Source organism: Callorhinchus milii, unplaced genomic scaffold (assembly GCF_018977255.1).
Source record: "Callorhinchus milii isolate IMCB2004 unplaced genomic scaffold, IMCB_Cmil_1.0 Scaffold2, whole genome shotgun sequence".
NCBI classification, from domain to species: Eukaryota; Metazoa; Chordata; class Chondrichthyes; order Chimaeriformes; family Callorhinchidae; genus Callorhinchus; species Callorhinchus milii.
This window is the reverse complement of record NW_024704743.1, coordinates 33,913,526-33,927,440: the sequence shown is the minus strand read 5'-3', so window position 1 is coordinate 33,927,440 and position 13,915 is coordinate 33,913,526. Positions and strand designations below refer to the sequence as shown.

Here is a 13,915-nt window from a genome sequence, read left to right as displayed (position 1 = left end):
GGCTTCCACTTGGGGGACGGGGTCATTGGGGGAGAGCCAGGTTTCGGTGAGCCCAAGAATATCAAGGTGCTCATCCAGGATGAGGTCGTGGATGGTGAGGGCTTTATTTGAGAGGCTCCGGACATTTTGGAGGTAAATGCGGGTGGGTTTGCTGAAGGGGGGGAGGGAGTAGAGAGTGATGTGGAGAGGATTTTGGGTTGTATAGGAGAGATGGTTGTGGAGAGTGGTGTGAGTGGGGTTGGGGAGGGTATGTATGAGGGAGGGGGAGTTGGGTTTGCCTTAAGGAAGCGGTTTGAGCAGAGGGAGTGAGTGATGGGACACGTGGGGTTGCTGCTCTGGGCAGCCAGTGCCGGGAGCCACGATGGGCCCGGCGGAGGATGCCCAGGCTGGAGCAGAGGGAAGTGGTGATGGGGTCAAGGAGAGAGAGAAGGCGGGGAGGGCAGTGGGAGAGAAGGACAGAGGGGGAATAGCAGGTAGAGGGTGTGGGAAGAGAGACATAGAAGAGGGTGGGAGGAGAGACATAGAGGAGGGTGGGAAGAGAGACATTTAGGGGGGTGGGAGGAGAGACATAGAGGGGGTGGGAGGAGAGACATAGAGGGGGTGGGAGGAGAGACATAGAGGGGGTGGGAGGAGAGACATAGAGGGGAATGAGAGGAGAGACATTTAGGGGGAGGCTCGGGTCGGGGCGGCAACCAAAATGCGCACACAGAGACCGGGAGCAAGCAATCAGCAGGACAGCATCAGCCCTTAGGCTTAGCCTCCTAGGTCATGGCCGAGTGGCAGTGGCTGCCAGGTCGTTGTTGTTGTTGTTGCTGGGGTTTTTTAATAATTTTTTTTATTAACTGTGACGTCACGCTGACATCATTTTGTGAAATGCACCCACCCCACCCCCTCACTTACCTCCGCTCCCGACTGAGTGGCTCCTCACCTTGGCTGTGCTTCATATACATGGCTAGGCCTTGGCTCCGCCCCGCGCTCTCCTACCTTAGAAGATATACTACAACCTTACACCTACTTCCCCCTCTGCACCTAATTCCCGCTCTCACCCAATTCCTTCTCACTCTGGCCTCACCTCACTCCAGACATAGCTCACTCTGGGCCCTCTGCTCGAGTCTGATATGATATCATTATCACATGCAAAAAGGAACAAAGTGCTTAACACAATGGAGTGTTGTGACCTTCCTTGCAGGCAAACACGGTGGCTAATTTGTGACAGCAACATCTGACAAACATCAGAGAGATGGTGAATGGCCAATAGATAATGGTTAGAATACTGGGAGAATTTCCTGTTCTTCTCTGTTTACCCAGTATGTTGTAAATGCCATTTTGTTTAATGAAAACTCCTCACCCCAATCACACCAATTCTAGCCAGGCTTCACTGGCTCCCTATTACCAAACAGATTGATTTCAAGATCCTCATGCTCATCTTAAAATCCCTTCTTGCCCTGGCACCTCCCTACCTCTTTGAACTGCTTATTCCCCAACCCACTACCCGCTGCTCCACTCAACTGGCTTCAGCCTCCTGATTGTCGCTCACGTCCTCCGTTCTACCATCAGTAGCCGCCTTTCAGCCACTATGACACGAAACTCCAGAACACTCTTTCTCTATCCCTTCACTTTGCCCCCTCCTTCCCCATCTTCAGGTCGCAGCTGAAGACCTTCCTCTTCGACCATGCCTACAGTCACCTCCTGCAGCCCCACAGCTCAGTGTCGTGCTCCTCCGTTCAAGCACTCTGGGATGCTACCATGCATCAAGGGTCCTATATAAATGCTAGTTGCTGTAATTCTGTTCTTACAATATTCCATGAATGTATATTTTGTAAATGCCATTTTTTTTCAAATGAAAGCTGTTAAGTAATGGTCAAACTTTGGAAGGACTTAGAGTGTCCTCACCGACCACTTCTACATTAGCATTGCATTGTTTCTGGGTGGCCGATTAACATGTCAATCTCATCCAAGTCTGGACACTAAACAAAACCAAAAGCTGCAAGAATTGTTTTAAACCTCAAACACTTAAACCTCAATAAATCGCACGGCACTTCATTCTGTTTGAAATTTTTTTTAAATGAAAAGGTTATTTTATAATTTTTTGTTCAATCTGCCAGAAGACAGAATGTACTTTAAACTGATCCATGTTGAATGACGGATTAATAATTCAGCACAGTTTAATTAGAGAGATTCACAAGGTTATGATCAGATCTTTCGAATCACCTGCAGGAGGTGATTTCTTATACTTAAACAACCCTGCTTCACTTTTCTTAGATCCCAATGGAGCAGAGGTAGATGCTGCATTAAGTGAAGCACTAAAAGCTCAAAGACAGCTGCTTGAAGGCTTTGGTATGCCCCCAGCAACCCTCCAACTCACTTGGGGAGATAACAGCACAGTGAGAATAAAAGTTGCTCAAAGTAAAATCCTGCTTCATCAAAATAGTTTAGATTTTATAGCTTCGGTTTCCTGGAAAGTGCTACTGAATAAAGAAATATATGTAATAATCCTTGCATTTTGATATAGCGCCTTATCATGTCTTTGAGACGTCTCAAAGCGCTTCAGAATATACTGGACGAAACGCGGCAGCCAATTGCGCACTGCAATGTCCCACAAACAGCCGTGGATTGAGTGACCAATTTATTATTATTATTATTATTTTTTAAGGAATTATTACCCCCAGAAAAGTGGAAATACGTTAAAGTTGACAATAACTTCCGGTCTGTATCTGAAAACCTCCCAAGGTAAGTACCGATGACTACAAAAGTACGATCATGGTGTGCCGTGCATTATGTGCTACTGGTTTTAATATGGCACTGAGGCAATGTAGAAGACTAGATGAAGGATATTGAGAGAGTGCAACATGGATTTTCAAGGATGTTTCTCAGAAATTACTGTAAAGTGCAGTGAGTCTATTTTGTAGGTGAAATCGGCAACCATTTTTTACACAGCAATGTCCCATAAACAGCCATGAAGTCAATGGCCAATTTTATTTATTGGCCAAGACACTGGGAGAAGCTCCTTTCTCTTTTCAATAAGGATATGGATCTTTAATTCCCATCTGAACAGGAGACAGGACTATCTCTTCCAAAAGATGGCACCTCCAGCAATGCAACACATCCCCAGCATTGTGTTTTGGATGACAGTGAATGACCTTGTGACTCAGAGATGAAAATGGTACCAACCAAGCCAGGCTGACACCCATTGGTGAATCCAAAATAAGGGCCATAAATATAAGAGCCAGGAGAGTGTGGTGAGCATTGCCAGAAACTGTCATTAAAGTAAAAAGCAGCAAAGTATTTAAGAGGAAGCTTGACATATACGCGAGGGACAAGGAAATAGAGGGATATAGGAAAGGAGATTAGAAGAAGTGGAGGCTCTTGTGGAGTATAAACGTTAGCATGGACTAGTTGGGATGAATGGCCTGTTACCATACTGTATACTCTCAGAGAAACACCAATCAAGAAGATGTGTGCTACTCCATTCACTCTTACAGAGACACTAACCACAGCAGACGTGCCCTATTCGAGCTCCCGGTAGTGGAGAATGAAGTGTCAGGTCACATCTAAATGAATTAACAACAGGAGTTGTTGGGATGGGAAATTCTGGTAAGGCAGAATCCATTGTGGTTTTCAAGAGGGAAGTAGACAGAGAAAAACAGAGGCTTGAAGAGGTATGGGGATAAGGTTGGGCAGTGGGAATGAACAAACACCTTGCTCGGAGAGCCCATCCAGACTCGATGGGTAAAATTGACTTCTTCTGTGCAGTAAATTTCTGTAATTCTGTGATCACACTAAAGTTAAAATTTGATGGGAAAATCCCAGACCCAAGGAGTTTGGAATTTGAATCGTGAATTTGAGTGTGGGAAGACAGATAGCAATCAGAAAATTGATGATCCAAGAAAACACATTCATAAGCGTTTAGTTAACAGTTTTTGTGATACTATCATTGTTATTTTGTTTTGCTTTATTGCTGTGGTTCTGGCATTGCGGTTAATTTCCTGCTTTCTTGTAACAGAGCTCTCTTCCAGACCCTGTTGGCTGTGAATGAAATATTAGGTTTCATCTCACCTACTTGAGTTAACAACATTAATATTGCATAAACCAGATTAATTGCCACTATCTCAGATTCACTTATAAAATCCAGACATAAAAATCAATCCACCAGCCTTATCCAATCTCGGTAGTTTGGAATTAATTCAGAATGTGGTGAACTGGGATAACAAGATAGGGGTGTAGAAATCTTCAAGATATTTTTTTGCAAAACTATACAAATATATAGAACATTGAATGCACATTGTAATTGATTGAAATGTACACAAGGAGCTAATAGATAATTATAATAATAATCCTTCCATTTGATCTGATGTCTTATCACTTCAAAATGACTCAAAGAGCTTCACGTTAACTAGTGTGATGTGTAGTGACTGTATTTTGTCAGCAAATTTGGCACGAAATTTGCATACAGCAATGTCACACCAGCAGCCAGGATGTGAATGAACAATTTGACTGTAGGATTTGTTGGCCACGACACCAAGAGAGATTTCCTTTTCTTTCTGAATAGTACGTGGTATATTTATAATAATAGTAATATTTGCATTTAATATAGTGCTTTATGTCAGCATTGAGACATCTCATGGCCTTCACTGGATATACTGCAAGGTGTACTGACTGTATTTTGTGCAAATGTGGCAATCGATTTGCACACAGGAAAGTCCCACAAACAGTAATGGAGTGAATGATCAATTTTATTTGGAGGATTTCCCATAGCAAGAGTCTGGAGAGATCAGTCACTCTCTCTCCCCTGCTGCAGAACATGATGGATTGAGGCTATACACTAGGACTTGAGATCATAAAATAGGCCGATGCTCCCAGTGAAGTAATAATAATAATAATAATAATCCTTTCATTTAACAGCCCACCTGGATTTTAGACTTTTCCAGAGAAGTGTTATGACTGGATTTGAAGGCGAATACAGGAGACTACAAGGTAGTTGCATTTGATATAGTGTCTTATCATGTCACAAAATTGCTTGACATGGTGAGTTATTTTGCCTTGTATTGACTTTTATTTTATAATTTGATTTAAATGCAACAACTAAGTTATGCCAGCAACATGCCATGAGCAACAGTGAGATAGATAAATGATCCTGGCCTCTAAAACTCCCTGCTCATCTTTGAAATACTGTAATGCCACAGGATTTTAATATCCACCTACTCCAACTGAGGAGAGAGATAAGGTCTTTGCTTAATGTCTCATGGAAATGCTCGTTCCCCTGATATTTCAGTCCTTCTCAGTGCTACAGTGCAGAATCAGCCAAGATTACCAGCTCAAATCCTTAGAAAGACAATTTAATGCACAATCAGGTGATTCACAAAAAGTAGAGACATGTTTGGGTTTTGATTGCTACTGCCTTAAACAAATCATTAGGACCTGGTTAAGATAAGCAGGGAAACGTTAATAGGTTTATTATTCTCAGAACTGCATCCAGGAAATGGAGGCATTAGTTGACAAATGCACTATTTATTTATACTTCAGGACTATTAGACAAGGCAAAGAAGGATTTAGAAATGATACACCAAATAAAGTCGATACTGCCAGTCCATTACATCCCTGGAGCCCTGGGGTACCCCACAGTTGACCGGGCAGGGGTGGGAGGAGAAACCATTTGACGAGATGAAATAGAGACAGTTCGTTGAGTAGGACTCAAACCACATGAGTGCGATGCTACTTAGGTGGATGAGGGAGGAGAGGCGGTGAAGAAGGAAGGCGTGGTTGACTGTGTCGAACGAGGCAGAGAGATCCGTAGCCCTGTAGCTCAGTGGTTAGCGCACTTGCATCGCAAGCGAGAAACTTGGGCTTGATTCCCGGCAGGGCAAAACCTTGGGCAAGTTTCCTTAATCCACATGCCTGATAATAATCCCTCAAGAAAAAAAACAAAAAACAGTCACTTCAATCCACGACTGTTTGTGGGACACTGCTGTGGGCAATTGGCTGCCGCGTTTCGCCCACAAATATATAGTCAATTCACTTTACAGTACATTCTGTGAAACGCTTTGAGACGTCTAGAAGATGTGAAAAACGCTATATCAAATGCAAGGATTATTTATTATTATCCAGGAGGATGAGGAGGCAGAGGGAGCCCTGGCCGTAGATAGAGAGGACATCATTTGTGACTTTGACAAGCACTGTCCCTGTGCTGTGGGCAGGGCAAAAACCAGACTGCAGGAGCTTGAGGAGGGAGTGGAGGGAGAGGTGTGACCGAGGTTGACCTGCAACAATGCATTCCAGGACTTTAGCAAGGAAGGGTAGGTTGGAAATGGGATGGTAGTGTGCGAATTTAGAGGGATTGAGGGTGGGTTTTTTGACGAAGGGTGTGATAACAGTGGTTTTCAGGGGGAGTGGAACAGAGCCTGAAGAAAGAGACTGGTTGACCATGTCGGCCAGCGGAGAGGCAAGGAGGGGAAGTTGATTGACTAGCAGCTGGGTGGGGAGGGGGTCGAGGCAGCAGGTGATGAACTTCATGTGGATGATTGTGGTTGAGAGGGAGGAGGGAGAAATGGGGGCAAAGGGGTGTACGGAGGGAGGAGTGGCAGGAGCCGTGGTGGAGGGAGAAGGTGGTGTGGATGGTCTCGGTGGGGTGGAAGGCGACATGGGGGGGTGGGGGAGGATGATGCAGTCAAGTGGATGATTTCAATATTTGAGGCGAAGAAGTCAAGGATCTCTTCGCACTTGGTGTTTGATTCAGCCTCAATTTGGAATCCCATCTGAATAATAAATAATAATCCTTGCAATTGATATAGCGCCTAATCATATCATAGTGACATCTCAAAGCACTTCACAAAATATAGTGATTATTACCACTGAAAAGCGATCCGCCAATCGATTGACAACCAGGTTCCTACTTACTGCTAGGTAAACAGAGGCGTAGGGAGTAAGGAAACTTGCCTAAGGTTTCCGGGAATCGAACCCAGGTTTTCTCACTTGCGAGACGAGTGCTCTAACCACTACACTACGAGACTCCACACGTCTTCTGAAGTTCTTGAAAAGAAACCGGCTTTCGAATCGAGAAGCCATGGTCCAGATGGATTGCATCCGTGTATATTAAAAGAATCGAGGGAAGAGATAGCAGAGGCACCATTACACATATGTAATAAATCATTAGAAAAGGGAGTAGTGCCAGAGGACTGGAGGATACCTAATGTTAAACCTATATTTAAAAAGGGAGATGGAACAAGCCCAGGGAACTATAGACCTGTCAGCTTAACATCGGTGATAGGAAAGATAATGGAATACTTACTGAAGGAGGTAATAGAAAAACATTTAGAAATGGAAAACATAATAAAGAATAGTCGGCACGGATTCCAAAAAGGAAGGTCATGCTCGACCAACCTCATTGAATTCTTTGAAGTGGTAACAGAAAGACTAGACAAGGTTAATGCAGTAGATATAATATATTTAGATTTCCAAAAGACGTTCGATAAGGTACCACATAATAGAGTAATGACTAAGGTCAGAGCATGTGGAGTCAGGGAAAAAATAGCAGAATGGATAGCAAGCTGGCTACAAAACAGAAAACAGAGTAGGGGTAACGTGTAGCTACTCAGACTGGTAGGGGGTGGGCAGTGGTGTTCCACAAGGATCAGTATTGGGACCACTGTTGTTCACAATATACATTAATGATTTGGACTCGGGAATCAGTAGTACAATTTCAAAATTTGCGGACGATACCAAATTGGGTGGAATAGTTAATACAGAGGAGGACTGCAATAAATTACAGCAAGACATTAATAAACTTGCTGAATGGGCATTTAAATGGCAAATGCATTTCAATATAGATAAGTGTGAAGTGGTACATTTTGGTAGAAGGAATAAGGAAGTCACATACATCCTGGAAAATAAAAACCTAAATGGGGTAGAGGAGCAAAGGGACCAGGGGTACACATACACAATTCACTAAAAGTAGCAACGCAGGTTAATAAAGCCATAAAAAAGCAAACCAGGCATTGGGGTTAACTTCTAGAGGGATAGAAATGAAAAGCAGGAATGTTATGGTAAACTTCTATAGAACCGTGGTTAGACCACACTTGGAATATTGTGTGCAGTTCTGGTCCCCACATTATAGAAGGGATGTAGAGGCACTGGAGAGGGTGGAAAGGAGATTCACAAGGATGATCCCAGAACTGAGAGGTTATACCTGTCAGGAAAGGCTGAACATACTTGGACTCTTTTCTCTTGAAAAGAGGAAGGTCAGGGTGACCTGATAGAGGTCTTTAAAATTATGAAAGGTTTTGATAGGGTAGACATAGGGAAGATGTTTCCACTTGTGGGGGAGACCAAAACCAGGGGCCATCAATATAAAATCATCACAAATAGTTCAAATAGGGAAGTTAGAAGAATTTTTTTCACACAGAGAGTAGTGGGAATGTGGAACAAGCTACCACAAGGAGTTTTTGAGGCAAATAGCATAGATGTATTTAAGGGAAAGCTCGATAATAATAATAATAATAATAATAATAGTAATGCTTGCATTTGGCATAGCGCTTTTCACATCTTCCAGACATCTCAAAGCGCTTCATAGAATATACTGTAAAGTGAATTGACTGTATATTTGTGGGCAAAACGTGGCAGCCAATTGCACACAGCAGTGTCCCACAAACAGTCATGGATTGAAGTGACCAAATTAGTATTGTTTTTTTCGAGAGATTATTATCAGGCGTGTGGAGTAAGGAAACTTGCCCAAGGTTTTACCCTGCCAGGAATTGAACCCAGGTCTCTCGCTTGCCAGGCGATAGATAGATACATGAGGGAGAAAGAAATAGAAGTTTATGCTTGAAGGTTTAGTTGAGGAAGGGCAGGAGGAGGCTCAAGTGGAGCATAAACACTGGCGCAGACCAGTTGGGCCGAATGGCCTGTTTCTGTGCTGTATATTCTAATGTATTCTAATAAGACTACATTGAAGAATTTACCATAATTCTTCGCAACATTAAATTTTACGTCAAAATGATCTTACGGGTTAAGACTAGGTGGAATTGTGGGCCATTATTTGGAATTGTTTCACCCACAAAAATGTACAGTCAATTCACTTTACAGTATATTCTGTGAAGCGCTTTGGGACGTCTCGAGAATGTGATAAGGAGCTATATCAAATGCAAGGATTATTATTATGAGATCAAAAAAGCATTCAGGGAACAAAGGAGTTGATTGTGCAACTTATTGAATTCTATAGAAGCAATGGAGGGGTTTCTGGTACTTACCGTCACTGCTCTCTTCCAGTGTAACACTTCCTGCTTTTGGCTTACACCCTGTGAGTTCTCATTAACGTCTGCCAAAGGATGGTGTGAAATTAACGTGTCTGTACTAGATTTTGCCGCCTATGGAATTGCAATGGGGAAATAAAAGTTAGCACTCTTTTCATGAAAGTTCAAATAGTGAATTTCACTGTTCATTGTTAACTCCACTGGATGTTTCAAATAAGGGCCAAATAACACGCCTGAAATTAAAACTATTTTGGTGCCAAAAGGCTGTTATTGGATGGGTGGGTATTGATTGTTGGGGAGATGCTCTACAATAGGTCCAGTAGCAAGTTGAGCTTTTCTGGTGGGTCCCTGAGGGAAGGAGCAGTGCAGGTAATGCAAGATAGGTTCATAAGTGAACCTTTAATAAGGTGCTTGGAACAAGGACCCAAATTCTCAGGCCTATTCACATGGTGCTAAGTTGGTTTTAGAGACAGAAACTGATATAAGCTCAGGAGGAGTAACCGTAAACAGGCAATGGCAATGGACATTTTTGTTGTTTGACATTTCTTATGTAACAACAACAACTTGGATTTATGTAGCACTTTTCATGCAGGATCGTATCTTGGCGTGTAGTACAGTGGCGGAGTTGGGCGCTGAGCTAGGAAGAAGAGGGAGGGAGGAGGTGATCATAGACAGGGTTGAAGAGCTAGATCTTAAGGTGCAGATTTAAAGATTGTGTGGAGCAGACCCCCCACCCCCCCCCCAGGTGGATACGGACACACAGAGACTCTCATATGACACCAACACGGGCTTACTTTCTTCTCGGTTTTCAAGCACTATGAAATGTCTCGAAGACCCGACAAGGCGTTATATCAAATGCAAGGATTATTATTATTAATCCATACTAGTAACACCACAACCACAGAGGGGTGCAAGCACCTGGGTGTCTGCCACTCCTCTTACAGATCCACGCACTCACAACAACCCCTTCTCCCATTCTAAACATTAACCAACTTCGGGCTGGTCATGAGCCCTAGGCCTGGTCCCAGACCAGCAGAGATTTACTGTGATGTGTAGTAACTGTGCATTTTGTAGTCAAAGAGTAAGCGCACAGCAATGTTCCACAAACAGCCCCGAAGTGATATGATGGGATGTGGAACAGGGAGCCAAAATTGGATTGCCTACCTTACATTGCTATACTGTGAGGTGTTTCCGCTTTAAAGGGATGGCAGAAAGGCCAGTTTGTAAAACAGATTGCAATCTTCAGGCTTTCCATTTGATCTGCTTGTACGGTTCTTACTTTACCACACATGCACAGCTTTGAAAACAACTATCCACCAAAACTAATCATAGTGTTTCTTTATAGCAGTTCTCATAATTACTGACCAGGTGGTTACACATGAGCAGTTCACTTTGCAGACTTTTATGCTTGAAAATGTTGTCAATCCTGAGGAAACGTAATTTTCTCTATAAAGCTTGGATTCTGCAACCAGCAGTTTCACCAAATAGATAAGATTTTCATCCTTCTGAATGATCTATTAAATCCATCGCCACTTGTTATTCCCATATTATGTAAATATAAAGAAGAGCTGAGGGAGAAATGACAGAGAAGAGTAGCGTAACTCAGCTGAGTGTGAACCATAGTAAAATATTTGTAAAGAGTGTTGGCTGCATCCGCTATAATAAAATAATAATAATTCTTACAATTGATTTTGTGCCCTTCACATCGGGAGGACATCGCAAAGCGCTTCACAGGATGTACTGTAAAGTGTAGTGACCGTATTTTGTAGGCGAACGTAGCAGCCAGTTTGCGCTGAGAAGTGAACCCACTCCTTTTTGACTCAGAGGCGAGAGTGCTACCAACTGAAGCAGGTGAACACTTGACGATCATGCGCAGTTTAGTTGCTTAGCTGTATTTTGTAGGCAAACGAGGCAGCCAATTTGCACACATCAATGTCCCACAAACAGCCATGAAGCGAACAATCAATGTGGGAAATGCTCAATGTTCAGATTCTACACAGAAAATGTAATCAACAAATTGGGCAATAAACTGAGCTCCTGTTTACCTTTTCAGATGGATGTTAAAGATCGACAGGTACTATTCAAAAAAAGGAGCCAGTTTGGTCAAGGAGTAATTGGCTACCCTCGCAGCTCAGGCACCCAGAAAAGAGGTTGGTTTCAGAAGTAGAATCGATTAAGATGTTTAAATGGAGATAAATATTAATTCTATGCTTGGAAGTAAGAGTATTAAGGGATATGAGAAAAGGGTAATGGGGGTTAATATATCTAATACAATAGTGGAACAAGCTCAATAGGTAAATAGCCTTCTCTAATTACTATATTCACCTGCTCAGAATAGTCATCCTGGAACATAAGGCTTCATTGCATTCTTCCAGCTACAGATAGTAGATGTATGATTTTCTCCACTCCTATCAATGCTATCAGTTACACCACAAGCGATAAATCAATGAACAAGCACCAATTTGTTTTCTCAGATGTGCTGGTAAATGGCAACTAGTGAGGTTTGCAATAAATAAAACAGCAGGAAATTAAGTTTTAGCAAAATATCTTAATAGTAATTATCTCTGGCACAATTACACAGCTTAGTACAAAAGATGGTTGTTTCAATATGCTAGCTACTGATTCTACTGATTATATGTGCTTTTTTAAAATTAAAAAATTGCTTTTGACCCTAGAGTCCCAGGAGAAAAATAGTAGTCAGTTATCCAATACTTAACAAATCTTCAAATAGACAGTTTGATTATTTGGAATAATTAGTTCTTCTGTTGTAACTTTCTTATTAATTTATAGAATCATAGAATCATAGAAGAGATATCGAATCAATCCCGTTTCCCCACTCTTTCCCTATGTCCTTGTAAATGTTTCCTTTACAAGTACCTATCCAATTCCCTTTTCAAAGTTGTTACTGAATCCGTTTCCACCACCCTTTCAGGCAGCGCATTCCATACAACAACAACAACTTGCACTTATATAGCGCCCTCCACGCAGGGTAGAGTCTCAGAGCGCTCATACCGTAACAACGCTCTGTGTAAAAAAATGTCTCCTCATTTCCCCTCTGATTCTTTTGTCAATTATCTTAAATCTATGTGCCCTGATTACTGACCCACCAGCCAGTGGAAACGGTTTCTCCCTATCTACTCTATCAAAGGAGCTCCACTTCATGGGACACAGGTATCAATTTTGAGCCTCAAAGGAGAGAGAAGTAACAAAGGGGACATATACCATCTAAACAGACCCTGGACCTAGCCAAAAGGATACAGAAGATTGTGAGGAGAAATTTTAATTATTTTGAAGAGGGAGGTGCAGTTTGAACAAAAAAACTTGATGATAAAGATGGAAAGAGTAAAAGAGAAAGGAAAGTGAAAATACAAACACTCAGGGAACAGAAACGATTAAAAACATTAATCATAAGGTACCTGTTAAAACAACAAGAAAATAGTGAAAGGCAGGAGTCTGATAAACTGCCTGTACTGCAATGCACAGAGCATAGCTATCAAAATCTCAATGCAACACAAGGGAGAAGAGAATAAAGGGGTATAGTCAAAGTGACAAATGACATTTTGTCCACTTGCGACCAGGGCTCTCCCTGTCTCCTTGTCCTTCTCGACCTCTTGGCCGCTTTTGATAATGTTGACCACATGTTCTCCACTGTTAATGTTCTCCACTAATAATGTTCTCCACTACCTCTCCTCTCACCTCCACCTCAATGGTTCTGTTCTTGCCTGGTTCAAATCCTACCTTTCCCATTGTCCGCACTTTGTGGCCACCAACGGCTTCTCCTCTAGCCCCTGCACAGTCACGTGTAGTGTCCCTCAGGGCTCTTTCCTTGCTTCCCTCCTCTTCAATTTATCTCTGCTCTGCAATGTCACCCACAGGCATGGAGTCAATTTCCACATGAATGCGGATGACACCCAACTCTATCTCGCCACCTCCACCCGCACCTCCAGGACCATTGATGTCCTGGATAATTGTCTGTCTGACATCAAGCCCTGGATGAGAGTCAACTTCCTCCAGCTCAATGTTGGCAAGACAGAGGCCCTCCTGGCATAGCCTCCTCACCTCAGCCACTGACACTATCACCATTCATGCCTGCACTCTTCACCTCACTGAGCCTATCTGAAACCTCGGTGTCCTTTTCGACCTTCAGCTGTCCTCAAACCCATATTTGTGCGTGAGCCGTTCCGCCTTTCCCCACCTCTGCAACATTGCCCGCCTCCACTATTGCCTCTCACCTCAGGCCGTCAAGAACCTGATCCACGCTTTCATTAAGTCCCAAATGCCTGCTCACTGGACTTCCCAACTCTTCTCTCCACAAGCTGCAGATTATTCAGAATTCTGTACCTCATGTCCTCTCCCGTATCAAGTCCAGGAACCTATCACCCCCGTTCTTGCCCAGCTTCACTGGCTTCCCATTCCTTAGAGAATCGAGTACAAAACCCTTGTTCTTCCTTCAAGTCCCTCTATGGTCTTTCTCCCGCCTACCCCTCCGACCTCGTAACCCTATATCAGCCTGTCTGCTCTCTCCGCTTAGCAGACACCTGCTTCAGATCCCCTGCACTTCCTGCCCCACCAATGGTGGTCGGGCATTCAGCATCTCTGCGCCCACACTCTGGAATTCTATCCCGCAATCCCTCCACCTCACCCCTCTCTTGCCTCCTTCAAGTCTTATC

At 43.1% G+C, this 13,915-nt stretch overlaps 1 long non-coding RNA gene across 1 annotated transcript in view; it reads right to left on the bottom strand.

Annotated features, from left to right (window-relative positions):
• LOC103184548 overlaps positions 1–13,915 on the bottom strand; it is a 99,561-nt gene that overhangs the window by 74,230 nt on the left and 11,416 nt on the right. Inside the window, exon 2 of the long non-coding RNA XR_488537.2 lies at positions 9,243–9,359. This is a non-coding gene — a long non-coding RNA (uncharacterized LOC103184548). The remainder of the gene's footprint in view (positions 1–9,242; positions 9,360–13,915) is intronic.